General features: G+C 39.4%; 1 long non-coding RNA gene across 1 annotated transcript; it reads left to right on the forward strand.

Annotated features, from left to right (window-relative positions):
* The first annotated feature begins 13153 nt into the window (after positions 1–13153).
* On the forward strand, positions 13154–17911 carry LOC121109075. Its single transcript, XR_005861173.1, has 2 exons — positions 13154–15052; positions 17711–17911. It is a non-coding gene; the product is annotated as an uncharacterized LOC121109075 (long non-coding RNA).
* The last annotated feature ends 1663 nt before the right edge of the window (positions 17912–19574 follow it).

Raw genomic sequence — 19574 nt, forward strand, 5'->3', positions numbered from 1 at the left:
GTGCATTGTCTGTTATGACATTGTCTGCTTATGTTTTGGTTTTATGTGTACATCCGTTCTATGACTCATTTGCGTTGGGTTTATTGTCACTAATTTAAAGAATTATTTTAGCTGTCATCACTAACTTCCTTGTTAGCTTTGTCCTTGATTTCAGTGTAAGCACTGTGTGAAATCTAAGCCTTTTTTTCCAGGTAGTCTGCTTATAATTTAAACCACTGCTGGAATATTGGAAGCACTTGATCTCATCATTTTAGCTTGATTTCGCTTGGATACGTTTTGTTTTCATCTTTTTCACTGTGATGGAGAAGACTGTTGCTTATTGGTACTGTATTTGACTTTCAGCATCCTACTTGTTTGCATGCTGTTGCTTTGTGTTATCCGTGCACCATCAGACTTGGCTAAAGTGATCAACATCTTTGCCATCTCTGTCATTTTTAACTATTTTGGGATAATTCTTCATAAAGTTTAAGTTTTTATCTCAGTGTTCAATTCTGCACTTTGGTTAAGGGGCATGGGGTAGGAGAGTCCATCTACCTTTATTCTAACATGGTGCAAGTGCTTTACATTTAAAACAAGCTGCAGAAACCTTTTATTTGTAATGTGTTACATGTTTTAGAGTTCGTTCTCTTAGTCACTAGTTCCTATCTTAGCGTGGTTCAACAATCACTTTCAGTTTAGAAATTACATTGCTTAAAGGTATAGTTCACTAAGAGCACAAGTTCAGAGGTAGGTGATAAAAAATTCCTTAAACTTAACAAACTTTCGATGTGAAACTAATCCATTGCAGACAGTTTTAGGGAAGGGAAAACAGGAGTTTACAAATACAGAATGTTTTGCAATATTAACTACAATGGTCTGTATGATCCAAGGAAGAGTAATAAATCACAATTTTTTACAAAATTCAGGTGCCCTTGCAGATCTCATAAAGTATGGGTCCCTGTGGTTTGCTCCAACTTTTTCCTGTAGTGTTGCTGTTTAGATTTGACTTTCAATTACATTACTATGAATACCTTTCTGTAAGCAGTAGAATAGAAAGCATTCTTTTCACAATGTGGTGGGAAGAAAATTTCACAGAAGTCAAAGTCAGCTATACTTGGACACTGTGCCATCAAGAAAACTATTCCGCATGCAAGTTCCAATTTGCTGGGTTATACAGCTCATAACCTTCCAGCCTGTCAGGTTTAAACACACTTATTTCCAAAAATAAGTTTGTGTTTTCTGTTTCCATGCAATGCAATGCATGAAGGAAAGAGGGATTTTAAGATGTGAACCACCTTGGCTTGCTAAGGTGAATTAGTCAATAAAGTCATCAGTAGTTAATGGATTTCAGTGAAACAAGAGTTGAGATAACATGGAAAATTTCCAAAATCCTTTAAGTATTCAGGTACATAAAACTAAAGGAACTGCTTCATATGAGTGATTCAATCTGAAGACATTGTTGAGGCCTCTGTGTTGCTTCAGTGCCTTCTCCTAATTCTTTGAACCTTGATCCAAGCAGCAAAAGTTAATCAATTCACAGTAGGCCTGTAGGGAGATGCAGTTCTACTTCAGTGTATTTCATTTGGAATTGCTATTGCAGCAGAATTAAAGTGCTGCTGTCAGTCAAAAAATACCCCTTCACAATATCTGATTTTTTTTTTTTGAATATGGAGTTTTCTTTCAATATTAAAAATGTATTCCTTTTTATAAAACATGAAGTCCTGCATTAAGCAAACAAAGTATTATTCTAGTCAGATTCAGCAAAAGAGACTTGGTAGACTTCAGGAGGCAGAAGACTATCATGACTGTTTTCAGTACAGCATTCTTTGTTTCTTATTTGACTAATGTGGCCACAAGTACTTGAAATCTGGTAAACTGTAAGTAATGACAATGACACACATCTGTTTAGCATGAGAAAGCATAACTTCAACTTCCCAGAGAACAATCAGTTTGTTTATGTGATTGTACTTTGGGATGTTTTTCATCTGATGTATGTAATGGAGGGGAGAAGTAGGGAGTGGAGTGAAAGGAAAAAATGGTACGAGTGCTGCTTCAAAAATAATACCTCCTATTTTATTTTGTCAGCCCATGACATCAGAGGTGGATGCTGGTGATACAGCAGTAGAAGTTGAACCTTCCCGCCAATATTCCATTATATTTTGTTACTGTGTGACAGATGGCAGCAGAGGGGCAGGCTGACAAAATGGCGTCTGACATGGGAGGGCATATGAAGCCAAGATGTGTCACTGAATTCCTCCATGTGTAAAAAAATGTCATCATTGGCATTCGTTAATGCTTGTTGAATGTTCATGGAGACCAAACAGTGGATGTGAGCACAGTGAGGCAGTGGGTGGCACATTTCAGCAGTGGCGCCACTGCTGAGTAGATCACCTCCACTGGTACAAATTTTCATAAACATGGCATGCAGGCTCTTGTTCATCACTGGCAAAAATGCACAGCTAACTGTGGGGACTGTGTTGAAAGGTCGACTTTTGTAGCTGAAAATCTGTTCTACCAAACAGTGTTATTGTGCTCTTTGTATCTGTTACAGTTTCTGTGGAAGTAAATAGGAGGCATTACTTTTGGAGTGACCTGTGTATGTTTAGTGATCCAACAGTATCCTTGGTCCTATAAGCCATGTACTAAAATTCTCTATATGGCAAACATCCACAAGACCTGTACGAAGAACCTTAAAATGTGCAAAAGAAGAATAACTAGGAACAATTCACAGGCATAAAATGGAGAAGGCTTAGAGATCATCCTCTGTAGAATGGGAGCAGCCATTTTGTGCAAATCTTTTTTTTTTCCTTTTGATTTTTTTTTCCTTTTGATTTTTTTTTTCAAATTTTCTCTTTTTTTCCCCCACTATTTGTCTTGTTTTCATCTAAATGGTAGCAACTGCTTTCTATCTCATAAAAGACTTTTTTCCATCCATCTTGACTTCTCCATTAAACTATTCTGAAAGATCTTCCTCTTATGATCCCTGTATCCTCAGCATGCAACATTCTTCTGCACACAGGAATGACCATTTAAGCTGTCTGGGGCTGGGAGCAATGAACTGAAGCACCAAATCCTACAGCAGCACTTTTTATAAACCTGGACGAGTCAGAATCTGAAATTGTAAGCCAAAATATAAAATTGTTGTAATCCAGTATGCAAGGCTAAGTGCTTGCTTTTCTTTTCAGTGGGCTGAGTACTGGAAACACCAATTTATGAAAATTGTGCCCCTTATTTTGCAGTCTGTGAGTGAACTCAGAAACAAATTTTAGAAATGCTTTGGTTGGTTTATGTTTGTAAAAAATATGAAGGGCTAATTCAGCCTCTGAAACCAAAGGGTTGCTTCAGAAAAATTTATTAAAACAGCATGTTTTCCAGTGCTTAGTCTAGCCCATTTTAATAGATTTGAACGTTCCCTTTGACAGAGCATAATACTGTGTCACACATGATGTTAGCAGGATGTTTAGCCTGATTGAATCCCAGCATTTGTAAGCAAATTCTCTTTCCCTTACCTTCTTAGTCTTCTTGGCCTCATGGAATATTAATTGCCATGTTTGGAATTAAATTGTGACTTCACTTCTATTAACAGAAAAATTTCTTCTGATTTCAAGATTTTACTCTTGATGGTTACATGCTTCAAATTCTTGTAGATTATGATCGTATCTGCTGGCAGGTCCGTCCTGTTTCTTACATGTCCCTGGAATTCCTTTCCTGTCATCTCTAATTTTGGTATTTTCCCAACTCTTCCCAGTCTAGTGCAATTTGCAAAATTCTGTTAAGTACTACTTTGACATTGAATTTTACAGAATTTCTGTTGCTGGACAGGGCCAAATTGAACTTTTTCTTTCTCCTTGCTCCCTTTATCTTCCGGGCATGAACAAAAGCTATCTACCATTAGCTTTGATACTCACAGTGTCCACATCACATTGAGCAACTCAAGTTTTCATCGATTTTGTACAGTGCAAATATCCAGGATCATTTCTGCTTCATGTTATAGAATCATAGAATGGCTGGGGTTGGAAGGGACCTCAAAGATCATTTAGTTCCAACCCCTTGTTGCAGAAAGGCTTGGCAACCACTAAATGAATTATGGTCTGTGTCCACAGTCTTACAATGTCTCAAATGCAGAACACAAGTTACGATAGAATAGTACAGAGCAGAATAGAATAGTTTAGCTGGATGGGATCAATTCTAACTGCCATGTTAGTGTATCATGTACTAAAACCAAGAAGATTTTCACACCTTGAGTGACATCCTCTCAATTTCCAACTGCAGGAACCTCACTCAGGGATACCACGCTTATACAGAAACCAGGAGAACTGTCTGTTTCAGTCACTGGGACCTACTGCTTTTATATCACAGCAAAGAAAAATGTGCACTCATTCTATGATATATGACAGGCAAGTCAAGGAAGTTCTACTTCTCCTGTTTTCAAACAAATAATGACAAAAATTTAAGCCACAGAATTGCCTCCAACCTCACATCATTTTATTTTATTTTTTTAAATAGGTCTTACTTTAATTAATACTTGCAGTAAAGCATTTTAGCTTTTCCTTCTCTTCCCCAACTCATATTTAATTGCTCAAATGCTACAAAGCAGCAAGCAAGATTTCTCTTACATTTTTGCATCCTCTGCAAGGTTAACTTTATGACTGTGCTTTTGATGCTGAACAGTACAGAAAGGCCAGGTAATATCTTCTCAGTTTATTGGCTAGGAGAGAATGGGGGAACATTAGTACCCTGGTCACTCCAGTTTTAGTTGAACAGTTATTACATAGCAGAAGAGTGAGGTTTCAGAGCAGTTTACAGCCCTACCTGTGGAAAGGTTTTGCAGAGGAATAACATGAAATGGCTTTTGCAAGACCTAGGTCTAATTATCCAAACTGACCACAAATAAATCATTTGGGAGTGTTAAATTCTGAGCAATGCATATCCAAAATTTTAGTGACCACTTACCATAAATAGAAGTATACATCCTAAATTCTACATGTAGTACTGGGCTAAACAAATCACGATGGAAGGCTGCATCACTACCTTTCATCACAGAGGTTTGATCAAGTGTGATCCAAAGCTCTGCTGAGTCGTGGTCATAGTCCTGAGACAAGAGTATGGGACTTCTGGTAGGAAATACTACCTCTTTTTCTATATCTAGACCCACCATCTAATGTGGAGTAAAGCTATTTGCCACCATGCAACTCATTCACTTCTCCAAAACAGTCAGAGGCACAAACTGTTTTATTTTGGCTTTTCCCTTTTTCCACCACTTGTGAGGCTTCTGGAAGGAGAATAAAAATGATGGCAAATGCCTGTTCGAGTTAGTATATTGACCTCTTCAGGCAGAAAAATCCACTTTTTGTTATGTTTATAGAAACTCATTCTTGGAATAACACCAGATAAAAGTTTTTATTTGTTAAAATGAGCATGCAACTCTGAGTTGCTGAATTCTGTCCTCCTTCCATCCATTCCTTGGTTTGGGGCAGTCAGCTACTACAGTCAGCAACCGTTTCTTCACGGTGGTGTTTGATGACTGATTACTGAGACCAGAAAACCTGTGGTTTTCACACTTAGTCTTTAATTGATAAGTAAGAGGTATCTTGAAACTGTCTCAGTTTTCTTATTTGAAAAGTACTGTTTTTAGAGGCTCTGATTTATCTAGCTCTGCTACACTGTAATTATCCAACTGCATTGTTGATTTAGTTGAAAGAGTTGTAATTAGGTACATTCTTCTGAAAAGACTCTTATCATTGATTGAAGCCCATCTTCCTGTATGATACAAGCCAGAGAAATACTTTTAAATTAAGCAGAAGCAAATAATAAAGGAGTCTGCTTTTACTAGGTGTCAGATTTATACTAAGAAAACAAAACTGATTTTGGATTTTATGCTTTCCACCAACGGCAGTGTTGATTTTATTTTTTTATCAAACTATTCAAAAGTTTAGGAGGGAATGATGGCATTAATTTAAATTTTGAAAATAATGGAAAATATTCTGTTACTTGAAGTTTTCCTCTGTGAATTCTGGCTGAGCTTGGAGCAGATCTGTCTAACTGAGGTAAAACAGAGCAAAAGAGCCTGTGTCCATCAGCATCTTCATTCAGTAGGATGCAATATGCTGATCTGAAGGCTTCGTCATCATTGTCAAGGCTGCTGGGTTCTCATGAGGCTAAGACACGTTTCCAGGTTTAGCTCCGTAAGTGTCTCCTGCAAACTTCTGAGAAATTTCATGTGATGGCACAAATTCCTGAGTGTCAAATTTTTCAGTCAGCTTTTTTTCCCAGCTTCAAAGACACGAGTAACTCTACAATAATTAGCCATATTGTCAGCTTTGCCCTGTTCTTTCTTGTCCCAGCTGCCATGTCTGCTCTTCCCCATGGGAGCCTATACCCTGCTGATCACCTTGTCCTGAGTAAGAGCTAAAAGCATACAAATTAAAGGAAAATGGGTTTAAATTTGTGGAGCATATACGTCTGCAAATGCTATTTGGGTTTCTGTTGTTGTTGTTTTTGAAATCAGAGTGTCTGTACAGCGGTGTAAAATTGTTTGTCCAGGTCACAAGGCACGTGTGGGAGTGCATGGAAAAGAGTGGCAATTCGTGCCCTGTTAGCACTTTTTGCATTTTAAAAAGAGTTGTTCAGATGTTGCAAACACAAGAAAATGATTTATTGAGGATCGCTTTGTTTCCAAAAGTGAATGTTCTTTACCTTCGAAAAGAATATTTTGTCTTTGTTTCTAGTGGTAGAGGTAAAACTTTTCCCATTGGAGCTCAGATTATTATTATTTTTTTCATCTCTTTGGTATTTGTTTCCAGCCTGAATATAAAAAAAATATATTGGAAAACTTCCAATTTCCAGCAATTAAAACTACACTGAAAAGAATGACATTGGGCTAATCTGTATTGTGGTTGATCTCTCAATAACGCTGTCTCATCTGAAAATGAAATGGCCTGGAAAATAAAAGTGTTTCACACTGGAGCTGGACATCAGGGAGGGAAGAAACATTCTCTCAGCGTCAGTTGCCTTGGTATCCACAAGCTAGGACACACACCCATGCTTCACCAAGACCACATGTCCCAAGGCCTTGTCTGAAAGGAGACCCTCTTGTACCCACTCGGTGTGACTCAGGAAGAGAGGCTGGAGCTGCAGGCAGCTCTGCTGACGTTTGTACCCTGACAGAACCCATGCTTTTGCATTGCTGCCTGCCCCTACTCTACTATAGGGCAGTCTCCTGTTTGTTGTTGTGGGAGCACATAGCCTACAGGGGACCTCAAGGTAACCCAACTGGGTGCTAAGAACATGCATTCCTTAGATAGATAGCAGGGCTCTGATATCTAAGAGGAGATACCCACCTTATCTCTTAGTTGAGATTCAAGATCCACAACCAGGGGTTTGTGATGGTATTTACCTTAGAGTAGCAATGTTTGTGAAATACTACCATGTTTTCTTCCACAGCATGGTAGCTGCCTCAGAGTGTGGCAATTTGCATCCTGCATTCCCTTATTGATGAAGAATCAAAGGTGGATAGGCTGCTGACGTACCTAAGTGAGAAAAAAAAAAAAAACAAACAAAACACTGTTCCAGGGGTTAAGAAATCGACATAAGCACTTCACACAGACAAATAAACTTGTTTCAGTAATATCAGATTCTTGTAGAAAATGAATCAAGTTAATTTCCATTTCAAGTCTGATAGAGGTCCACAGAATGTGGAAGATTCTACCTCTGTGCCTAGAGAAAATGTCCCGGGATTGTTTCATTTTTGTTTTCTTTGCTGATGTCTGATAATGAACAATTCCTTTTGTTAGCTCTCAGACAGGCTTTCATTCACTCAGCTACCGCAGCCTGTGACTGTCATGCCTGTTTCTTTTTCTCTGCAGAAATCACATTGCCTAGTAGCTATCTGGTACTACTCTGCAGTCCCTTTATTCTTTGTTCAGTAGCTACCAGTTTATTTCTAGCACTGGAAGGGATTTCAAAATAAGACCTCATGCCAGGAAGCTGCAAGTCTTTTCCCCGTTGGCTATATCCTTTCAGTGTTACATCCTAGGGACAGCAATGATACCCATATTAACACATTCGGGGTTTTCACAGCTGAGTAGGCTGACATGAGCTTGAACTTTACACACTATGAGGTCAAAGATGGATCCAGGCTATGGCAGGATGTACCTCTGTAAAACTGTAATGACAGTAGCTCATATTTATGTCAACATTAACACTTGTCCTTATTATGTATACATTGCAATAGCATGTGGAGATGAGTTATCCAAAGCCAGATACAGCTAAAATAATGCTGTTCTTATCAAAGCTGCACCTAGGAAAGGAGAATCCAGGCAGAGGCACAAGCTGATGGCAAGATTTGACCTATGTCAGACTGAGACAATGTTCTTAGAACTGGAAAGAGAAGCCCACATGATGATTACCTGGGATCTTATTTATTCCTGAACTCTCTCAACGTTTATATAAAATGACCAAAAAAAAAAAAAAAAAAAAAAAAAAAGGCTTGGCAAGAGCCAAACTGTGCCACACGTTCATGTTCAATTTTCTGTTCCTTTCAGTTTGGCATTGATTGAGCACATAACTAATCACATTCGTCATATTTAAATTAACACTCATGCACTCAGACTCTTTTGGGACCAAAAGAAAGTCCAGAAAAAATTAACATTCTTGTGGGTCTTTTGTAGTCTGTAATGGAATGACTCTTGCTTCTTAAATCTTTCTTAAGTCTTTTTTCTTTTAGTGTTTCCATTTCTGGACAGGAACCATTTCTGAGCCCATGAATGGATGATCCACCTCTCCCTAAAAATCATCTTTATTCCCATTACAGCTCTATTGGACTTTTTAGTGGAGTGGTACATTCAGTAATAGGTTTGAGGAGATTTCTAGCAAACAGCTTGAGCTCTAGGACCTGATCTTTATGACATCCTCTTTCAAATATGTTCAACGTACCTAGCAGTAAAATCCCATCTCCTCACATTTCACATTCATTTGCTTTTTCCCAGCTTGCTGAAACATTTCAGTCTGGACCAAAAACTTTCTTTCTTACCTCAGTGCTCTGTTCTTACGTAAAAGGGTGAGTGTGTTTTGATGAATTATATATTGCAAAAAATCTGGGAAAAACCTCAGTGGACCTCATGTTTGAACCATGATCTCTCTCTGAAGTATGTACTTTTTTTTTTATCTTTTCCCACTTTCAATAATACTTTCACTTTTCCTGAGAGGACAGGCTTGCATACCCACTGATCCACTCGCTAACCCCAGAAGGAGAAGCACCTGAGAAACTTAGTACAGTAAAGATTACACCTGAATCTCAGCCACTAAGGTGAGGGAAATTATGAATCCTCAAAGTACCAGGCAGGAGAAACATACTGGTTATGGCAAAACCACAGAGTCAGAACTGGGGAACAAAATTAGTAATGTCAGATTTTATTACACTGATTGAATGCACCAGAATAACACCTAGTGTCAGAAGATTATAGAATCATAGAATGGCCTGGGTTGAAAAGGACCACAAAGATCATCAAGTTTCAACCCCCCTGCTATGTGCAGGGTCACCAACCACCAGACCAGGCTGCCCAGAGCCACATCCAGCCTGGCCTTGAATGCCTCCAGGGATGAGGCATCCACAACCTCCTTGGGCAACCTGTTCCTGTGTGTCACCACCCTCTGTATGAAAAACTTCCTCCTAATATCTAACCTAAACCTCCCGTCTCAGTTTAAAACCATTCCCCCTTGTCCTATCACTGTTCACCCTCATAAACAGCCACACCCCCTCCTGTTTATACGCTCCCTTCAAGTATTGGAAGGCCACAATGAGGTCCTCCCACAGCCTCCTCTTCTCCAAGCTAACCAAGCCCAGTTTCCTCAACCTTTCTTCATAGTAGAGGTGCTCCAGCCCTCTGATCATCTTATTGGCCCTCCTCTGGACCTGCTCCAAGAACTCCGCGTCTTTCTTGTGCTGGGGGCCGCAGACCTGGATGCAGTGCTCCAGATGGGGCCTCACAAGAGCTGAGTAGAGGGGGACAATCACCTCCCTCTCCCTGCTGGCCACCCCTTTTTTAATGCAGCTCAGGATGTAGTTGGCATTCCATGCTGCCAGCACAAAGATGAACAAACCCAGATCTTCAAGGGAGATCCCCAAATCCTCAGGACCCAGAGTAGTAGCTAAGGAATTGCAGCCAAACCTAGCAAATGCCACACCACACAAATCAGGTCTGTTGAGTCAGTATGGAGCTACTGTGGGGAAAAAAAATATAGGGGTGTCCTTTACTGTGTAGCACCATCAGCTGGGAAAAAGAGTTCTAATTCAAAATTGTCTAATGATATGAATCTGGTTCTGTCACAGCCAAGTATCTGACTGCTTTGCATTTGAGTTGCTTTCAACACCAGAAGGTGTTACTTCTGGCTTTCTTCTACACAAAAAGTAAACTCAACATTTGCGTGGCCATTAAACTGTTCTCCAATATTTTTCACTTAAAAAGAACAGTTGGACTTAAACATTTTGAATTAGAACTCCACTGAGAAAAAAAAATGAACAGCTATTTTGGTATGAAGTTGGCTACTTTTGTTTACTAACTCTGCTACTCCCTTTAACTTCAATTAGCTTTCATTCCAAAACATTTCTGTGCAATTCTCTGTGAATGGCAATAATCCATATTGAAAGGTTTCTGGGTTTTCCTTCCACTCACATAAAATTTCAAATGTCCAGTCACCCTTACAATAGCAATTCCAGTGTCAGGCAAGCTTACTCTGCAGATCCTCAGCAGATTATATTGGACTTGTCTACTCCTTAGCTGGCTTTTTATTCACCTGCAAAGATCAGCAGAGTCCAGTTTTCATTTCTTTATTCCTGGAGGACTCCCTGCTGAGGAATCCATAATAATTCAGTGGCAAATATATGCTGTATATTAAAATATATGCTTTATTTCATGTCTCTTTGGAAAGCTTGGATCTTGTGAACTGTAACATCAGGCAGGAATATGATAACGTGATATTGCCTGCAGACAGAAGATTTTACTCTATTCAGTCATGAGGATGTCTGACTGCTGCTGTTGCAAATGTGTATGCATGGAAGTTTAGCAGCACAGTGATAAATACTTTCTTGCCTTCTCTGTTATTGGGCCCCCTCAACAGCTGTTCAGTTTTCTTTATTCCCTATAGTGTTTTGCAGTGGACATGCAGGTGCTAGATTTCCTTTCTTAGAGAACTGTGGCAATATTTTTGGAGTCTGCAACAAAAGGCTTCAGAAGGCTTCAGAACAGATTCTCCAGTATCCATGCATGGAGCAGAAAAGACACAGAAACACTGGATCCCTTATGCACTCCTCTCTCTGTTGGCAACTGGAAAACAAGCTGCAGCTCAGTCTCCATTTCCAGAGATGCTGCATTCTGGCTGCTCCATTCCGCCAGAATCCCTGGGGAGACAGTGGAGATTCAGGCCACGAATGTCTTAATGCCTTAGTATCAAAAACAGAAGGAAACGCTGTGGTTTAAAAATGAAATCCAACTTTATAAGCCTATTTTAATACATAAGAATGAGACACAAAGGCAGATTTTTGTTTGCTTGGACTTATTCACATTTTTAATGTGATTTCCTGTCTTAATAGCTCATAAAAAATTGAGGCCATGTATTCAGTGGTAAAATCTGATCTAGCTCTATTAATTGCAAGGAGGCAACTCTCTTTATGCTGCTTGAGGTTTTGGCCCATTTAATCAAGCTTCACATGACAGAGCCTCTTTGAGCATACCTTAATGCAAGGAGAAGAAATATGTATTTGGAATTCATGACTTAATTCTGCATTTATGAAATGTAACTCATACTGCTTTCGTGTACTGTAACACCATTTTATTTTTTAAAATGTAACTGGCTTACTTTTATGCCTTTTCTGCTTGTTGCAACGCAGTCTTTCATGTGCATTGATTATATTCAAAAGTACACAAGTGATAATTTCTCTTCTTTTATGATTACTCTATATCACATCCTGTGAAATTTGATCTGAAAGATGTTTATTACAATTGACAGCTGAGTACATAAGAACCAGAGCATGTCATCTACCTGGCTTGGTTGTCTTCCTGGAAGAGTCCTGCTCCAGGCTATGCTGTCTCTTTGAAGCTTTTGTCACCTGAAAAGTAATTATTACACAAAGGCGTTCCTGGAAACATTGATAACAGAATTGGTAGAAAAATTCAAAGTGAAAAAAGATTGGCTAATTTTAAGTCATTTTCATTCTACAGGTTTTGAAAGGAAGTCATTTTATGCGTCTGACACAGTTTGCAAACATTTTCATACAAAATGTTCTTTCGTCTCCTTTGTAATATTCCCTCCTTTGTATACTTTTTTGTCTCACCATATATCCCTTCCCAGTCTTAGCATGCAGGTGGAACAAAGGAATGAAACAAGGGGAGAAAAATTAAAATGTTGCAGAGGATATGATTTAGAATGAAGGAGATCATCCCGTTTTAGTGAGCTAAAACTGCTCACTTTCTGTTCTCCTGCAACAGAAAAGGCAGAAAATCGAAAGGAAGAACAGAAAAGGCACTCCTGTTTTAAAGCATCTTTAATCAGTAGTCTGCACATTACGTTTAGGTAAGGGGAATGTAAAATCATACTGAAACATGTGGAAGATCATGCTGCCTTCTGTAACCAAGGTTGCTGCTGCCTTTGGCTCTGTTTGGAGTCCATGCAAATGCTTTGTCCGTGTTCTGAATTATACTGTACTCTCTGAGAAGTCCTGGTAACAGATAGAGGTCCAGGCCTGGAACAGTACCTGCCCCTAAGGAGAGGAGACTGCTGCTTCTCACCCAAAGGAGAATTGTGCTGAAACTGGAGTTGGTGCCCACTAGTCATCCTGAGTGTGGTCCAGTTGTTCCTACGCTTCATGCCCAGAGGCAATGAGTTTGCAGTTTTTCAGAGAAGAATGTACCATAGAGATCGTTATTTTGGAAATTCATGTCATAGAATCACAGTCTTTTGAGGTGGAAGGGACATGGGAAATGTTTTCAAGACCATCTTCTCTTTTCTCTTTTTCACACAGACGGTGGTGAAGCACTGGAACAGGTTGCCCAAGGAGAGTGTGGATGCCCCATCCCTGCAGGCATTCAAAGCCAGGCTGGATGTGGCTCTGGGCAGCCTGGTCTGGTGGTTGGCAACCCTGCATATAGCAGGGGGGTTGAAACTTGATGATCTTTGTGGTCCTTTTCAGCGCAGGCCATTCTATGATTCTATGATTCTCTCTGTGACAGTTACCTCTCCATTGCTGAGCAGTACCAGTAATTTCTAAAACACATGATCACAACTGAGCACAAATGTATGGATGTTAGAATAGGAAAAAGGCATCAACAGTTCTCAGTAGAAGCTTGAAAAAAAAAAACAAACAGGTAAGGGCTTCTTTCTGTGCCAAAAACTGAGCTGTGCTCTGATTAGAGGGGGAAGAGAGAAATGAAAGGGTTGCCAGGAAGGTACAAATAGCTTTTATGGCTTTATTGAACTTTAGAGGATCTCTGTCAGGGCCTTGAGGGCACCAGTAAATCAATGCTGACCAGCCTCATCTGGGGCCTCTATCAATACCCATAGATACTGCGGCTCTGTTTAAGCTCAGGCCTGCAGTTTGTGTTCCTGACTGAATACTGTTGGAAATATGCTTCTATTCCACTGCTACTGTAACTGTTACTTGATCAGGATCTCAGCCTGTGGGCTGGTTTCTTAGTTCAATCTGGGACCTTCCAGCTGGTTGATCACTGAACCTGATCCTAGCCCTGGCATGCAGGCTGACATCTCAGATTGATTTCTGCCTCTGGGTTCTTGGTTGGACTTGGTCACTGTGGGATGGATACTGACTATTGAGGCCTCTCACTGACAGCTGTGAGGCCCCCCTTGGCTTGTGGCTCACCTTCCTTTAGGCCTCTCTTTGATTATTTCTGGCAAAGACAGGCCTATATCCTGAAGGGAGAGATGTTTCTAGTTGTGTTAGTTTGTAGAACTCTTACATATACTCAGAGTCTGTCACTGAAGCCATTGGGTTCAGACTAGAACGCAAATATCACAGCCTCAAACAGAAGAAAATGAGATGCCGTCTTTTGTAAGCTGTGAAGTGGGGGAAACTATTTTTGAGTCTACTGCTTGCAAGAGACTTTTTTAACTACTCTTTGCTGAGAGCTGCCATAGTAGGAATTGTCATCAGAGCAGCAGTGTCTTATTCAAGCAGGTAGGTGTGCAAGAAAGGACAAGCAGCGAGCAGCAAAGCAGGGAATATCTGGTGATGTTCCAAGAGGATATGGGATAGCAGTATGAGGACCACCAGATCGGTAGCATCTTGGATCAGGTCCTGATACCAGCTAACACTAGACATTCTCAAACTACAGAGTGGTACGCACAGGAGGGACTGGGAAAGGAAATGACTGGATGACTGGTGAAATGGGCACAGAAGCCATCTCACCAAAGGGGAACACTCTGGGACACCTATACTTAAGGAAGTAGGCATGTGCAAGTATGTTTGGTTTATTTGTTTGTTTGTTTTAATTTGAGGGGGTCTTGCTCTTGAAAAAAGCACAAAATCAAGATCTTTACATCAGAATAGCTCACTGAAACTAAAATGTTTATCTTAACTCTTTCAGCTCTCTGAGTGAAACTTGGGCTGTTGTTATTAGTGCTGTTTTAAAGCTTGATCTGCAGCTGCTACTGCTAGGCAAGTGGTGGCAAAAAGCTTGTATATGTACACCAAGGGAACAGTTTAGAAAAGTTACTCCAAAATTAGAATTCCCCTCAGAAAAATATTTTGACAGTGACTAAGGCAAGCTTTTAAATAATTTATATTAAAAAAAAAAACCTTGGTTCAAAGTGTTAAGGATAGCCAAGTGAAGCAAATGTAAGCTGGGCACACACCTCCTACTTATCACCTACAAAATCTCCAACTGATAGCATTACATTCTAACCAGCCCATACAGACTTTCTGCAGCTGATTCCCACCTTTGTGCATGAAAAGGCTCTGGGAAATCACTCTGTGTGATTCCCAGTGTTCCATAGGGTTGTGATTTCACAGTGAGGGTTCACTGAGCTCTGATGGCGTCTGCGAATGTTGACTTGTGGCCAGGTGAGACTTCAGAGCATCCTACATTTTCTATCATGTTAGAAAATAGAAGGGATGAACACCTGAGTCATGAATTTATCAGGTGTTTTCACTGCTGTAGCTTTATCCTGCTCCCTTCCCACACCTATTTCTGCACTGTATCCAGCTCTGCTGAGTATTGCTGACTAAATCTTATATGGGTGACTCAGAAGCGTTCATCCTGGTTAAGTGTTTTACTGTGTAATTATAGGGTACCAAAGTTATTAATATTGCTACGATGCAAAGATATTATCTTCAGTCTCCATATGTTCTGTCAGAACAAATGTTATTGCTACAAATGACATTTCTGTGCAAAGACATACAAATGTAGCTGTTTTCTCCTGCCACTGCTGTTCATTTTTACCTTCCAAGTAACTGTTTATGCTTTATAAGATGAAGTGAATCCATCTGTGTTTTGCAAGTAATGGGATCATATGTCTGGTAGGGGGTCAGCTGTAGACATACAAAACAATGGGAGTCAAGGAAAGCAGTTAAAACAGCAGCCGCTGCACTGTCTTAATGATGACAGGCATAAAATTTGATGCTTAGCCAAATGCTTGTTCCAGACAATTTTGGAAGGAAGTGCCAATGACTGTCAGAGACATCCTCAGGAAGGCAGAATGTTCCATCCAGCAAAATGCTGGGAATGCTTGGTGAATGACAGTACATATATGAAAAAATGGAGTGTTAAAAGAAGTAAAAGCAATACCGTGCTGAAGAGAGCAAAAGGGTGGTGTGAAATCACTGTCTTTGCTAAGACTTGTGCTTTGTCACAGGACTTTGGGACCTTACTTAGTCTACAGCTGAAATCCTTTTTTATACCTGCTGGCCTTCTCCATTCCTCACTTCCTCCACTGAGTTGAATCTTACCTCTTGCTGTTCACTTATACTGTATTCATGGTATTCATCACCAATATTGTGTTTCACTTGGCTTCTGTTTTAGGAAGCTTACTGAGACTGTCCCCAAAATTTCAGCTCTTTCTGACATCTTTGTTCTTTCTAAACAGAGGTGGGCTAAATATTTTTAGTCCACTGTTCCTTTACATACTTAGAAGCAACGTACATCTTCAGCAGAGGGCTATGTCCAACCACATCACTCTAAAACTTTTATCCACAACCTAATCGTCTTCAAATAGCACCCAGAAACTGGAAAATAGCTGAGGTAAAAATGAGAATTTAGATTCTCAAAGGTACCTATCACTTGTCAGAATGTAATGCATCACATTTGCCCTCTGATAAAGTTGTATGTATTCTACAGACTCTCATTGTCAAGATGTTTCTAGCAGAGCTGATATTCACAGATAACTCCTCTGTGTGGGTACAGACTTGGGAAAGATCTGTCAGTGATAATCTGATGTAGTTGATTCAGTCACAGGTATACTGCTGTGCTATTCATACCTTACCATGTCCCATGAATACTTTCCTTACGATGCAGTATTGCTATTCTGTGCAGCGCAGAATAGCACCACCCATTCAGAAATGTCAGAATTTCAGTCTTTGTTTTCTTCAGAACTCTCATTTTGTGCAGCTGAAAATCTTCCAGAGCAAATAAAACAACGATCTGCTATAAGTGAATTAATGCCAGCCACAAACTTGTTAATTTAAGGCATTTGTCAGGTGGATATGTGTCTGTTTAGGTGTCTCCGTGCTTACATAGAGATTTCCAGTCTGTCCTGATATGGTGAGAGTGAACTATCTAAAGACAAAAAGGCAATTACAAAAAGTTAATTCTTTTAATAAAAAATAAACTGCACCCATTACATGTTAATCACTCATAAAACAGATGCAGCAATTCATTTTGAATGCCTCTCTTCCAAATAACAGGCACAAGACTATTTTCAATTTATAGATGAACTGAAAAGAAATGTAATTATCAATACGAATTCATTATAACCATGACTTGTGGCCCAAAAATGAGTATTTAATGGTTATTTATAAAAGTTGTGGTCTTCATACATGTATTTGCTGGTGTGCTGTAGATCAGGCTGGCAGCCTAATGAATACAGGTTTCAGTCACGGGTTTAACAAAGTTAAGTGGGGTTTAACAAAGTTAAGTGCAGTTTAACAAAGACTTCAGAATATACTCAGTATTACTACATGCATAAGGGTATTGCTCTTCACTATGGCCCCTGCTAAATTGAAGTCCTCAATTCTTAAAACTTATTATCTTTGACATACTGCGAGATTGCATTACTGTTACTCAGCAGTTAAATTTCTACTTTATTGAACTATAATATTTATTTGATCTTTCTCATCATTGCAATGTCATATAGAATGCTGTGGCTGTTCCCTTTTAAAATGTTGTCATTTTACATGACAGACCCCTGCCTTAGCTGTGCCCTTACACTTCACTTGCAATTATTTTATTTCTTTGTTGATTATCATTATTCCTGTCTAGTTTACTCACTGCTTCAATTTCATGATCATCATTCAGGTATTGTTGAAAGCTAATAGTATGATCATTGCTCTGTTTTAAATAAGGCAAGACATACTAGATGTCGTAAGTTTATATAGGAAATAGATTGACAGCCTGCTGTTTCTCACCCAATAACTACTCAGCAAATAGCTTCCCCAGCTTATGGTTCAGTTATTGCCTGTTTACATGGAATGTAAATTCCAGGTAGAAATATTTTTCTTTCACAGGAATAAAAGAGAAGTGGTGCACAAAAACTTCCATTATTTCCCTGGGTATCCGGGATTGTGATTGCACGTGACATGACTTCTGATCTGCTGAAGAGGAAGGCAGCCTGGTCCCCATCAGTCTGTCTGCCGAGGACATGGTGGTCTGCAGTCTCACTGGTAGATCACCTTGCTCATCTCCTAAATAAATAAATAAAATGTTGAGTTTCTTCCTTTTTTCTGCAGAGTGATCTGATTCAAGATATGGCAAGAAAATATCTGTATTTGATATAATGGAGATAGTGGGAGAGTCCAGTCAAGGGAGAAGAAAGAGATAAGCAACTGCAGTTAGACAAAGTTGTGAATAATATTAAACTACATCACTAAGTCCAATACTATTATTATTATTATTATTGTTGTTGTTGTAGATTTAAAGGCAGTTCTGCATTGCTCCTATGACCTTGAATAGGAGACTAAGAAAAGGAAAAACAGTTAATAAAAAGTGATCAATGTAATTCATTTAATTACTTGTCATAGTGGTTTCTGGGATGCGATCTAAGGTCCAAGTTACAAGTAGACAAATACAGAAAGGTCGTGTAAAATATATATCATTTTACGAAAGGCTCATTGTATGAAATGTGTATGGATAAATCACTATGAGTGCTCAGAAGAATTTCATCCCAGGCAGGATATAAAATAATTTTTCCATTCTGTAGAAAGCAATCTTCTTTTGCAAAGTTTTCTTCAAAGTTTTCTGTCAGCTCTTTTTGTTGCAGTCATAATCTAGATTCATTGATTTCACTCTCTTCAAACTTGCCTCTGTTCAGATAGGTAGGTGTATTCTTAGGTCATCCAAGTATTCCTTGAGGACAAACAATGCAAGTAGATCAAAGTAAGTGTTCCCAGTCATGATTGTATTTTTTCATGGGTTTTCTGGTCTTGGCTTTTACCTAATCCAATGAAAAACAGCTCAGATGAAGAATGCATTGTCTGAGAGTATAGAGGAGCCCTGCACAAAGTAATGTACTTATCCTAAAAATATAGCGAACCTTCCATCTGCAAATCTCTGTAAAAGACGCACATCAAAAAAGGCTGCCTTAGAGAGCCTATAAATAAAGGAAAAAAAGCAGAATGCTGGCGTAAGTATAGAACTGGTATACGTGGCAAAAGCTTGGATTTTCATTTGCCATATGTGCATGCCAAGTAGAGATGCACAGTGGAGTATTTCTGCACTCTCTCAGCCATGTTTTGTTAGGAGGAATGCCTTTGTTGGCATTTCCTCTGGTGCGCTGTGTTTTCAGCTTTGTAGGTTTTTTTTTCAGAAAATGATTTGTGAGACCCATTGCCCCCACTGATTACTTGTCTCTTTTCTTAACAGAAACAAATGCAGCTAACTGTGGAGCGAATAATGTTCAGTTCACTTAAATATCATTAGACTATCCACTCTGGCTGTTAATGCCTTCAAGTCTTATGGCCACAAAAAATAGCCTAAGTTTTGCAGTGAGAAAATGTTCCAAGGATGCCTCACTTCTTTTAAAAAGTTCACAGCTATCACTTAGATAATACACAGCCACTTCTCCTGTGTAATTTTTGATGGCTTGTGAAATGCTTTTTATCTTCAGACTAGCAGATGGGAAGTGGGGGGAACCTTACAAAACTGTCCTGTACATTCAGTGCAATGCTTTCTGAGGCCAAAAAGAAGTAGAGATTAGCCATGTGTTGTGAATCCCAGTCAGGAATTTGTCTTTAACCTGTGCCCAGAATTCACTGAAGAGCTAAAGAGATTGCTTCTGTGTAATATTAGGCTCTAATTTGCCCACAGAATTCTGAATGATCCTGTCCTCTCTGTACTGTTCTGCCAGAGAAGACTCCAGGCCTGCCCGGTCAC

Source organism: Gallus gallus, chromosome 1 (assembly GCF_016699485.2).
Source record: "Gallus gallus isolate bGalGal1 chromosome 1, bGalGal1.mat.broiler.GRCg7b, whole genome shotgun sequence".
NCBI lineage: Eukaryota > Metazoa > Chordata > Aves > Galliformes > Phasianidae > Gallus > Gallus gallus.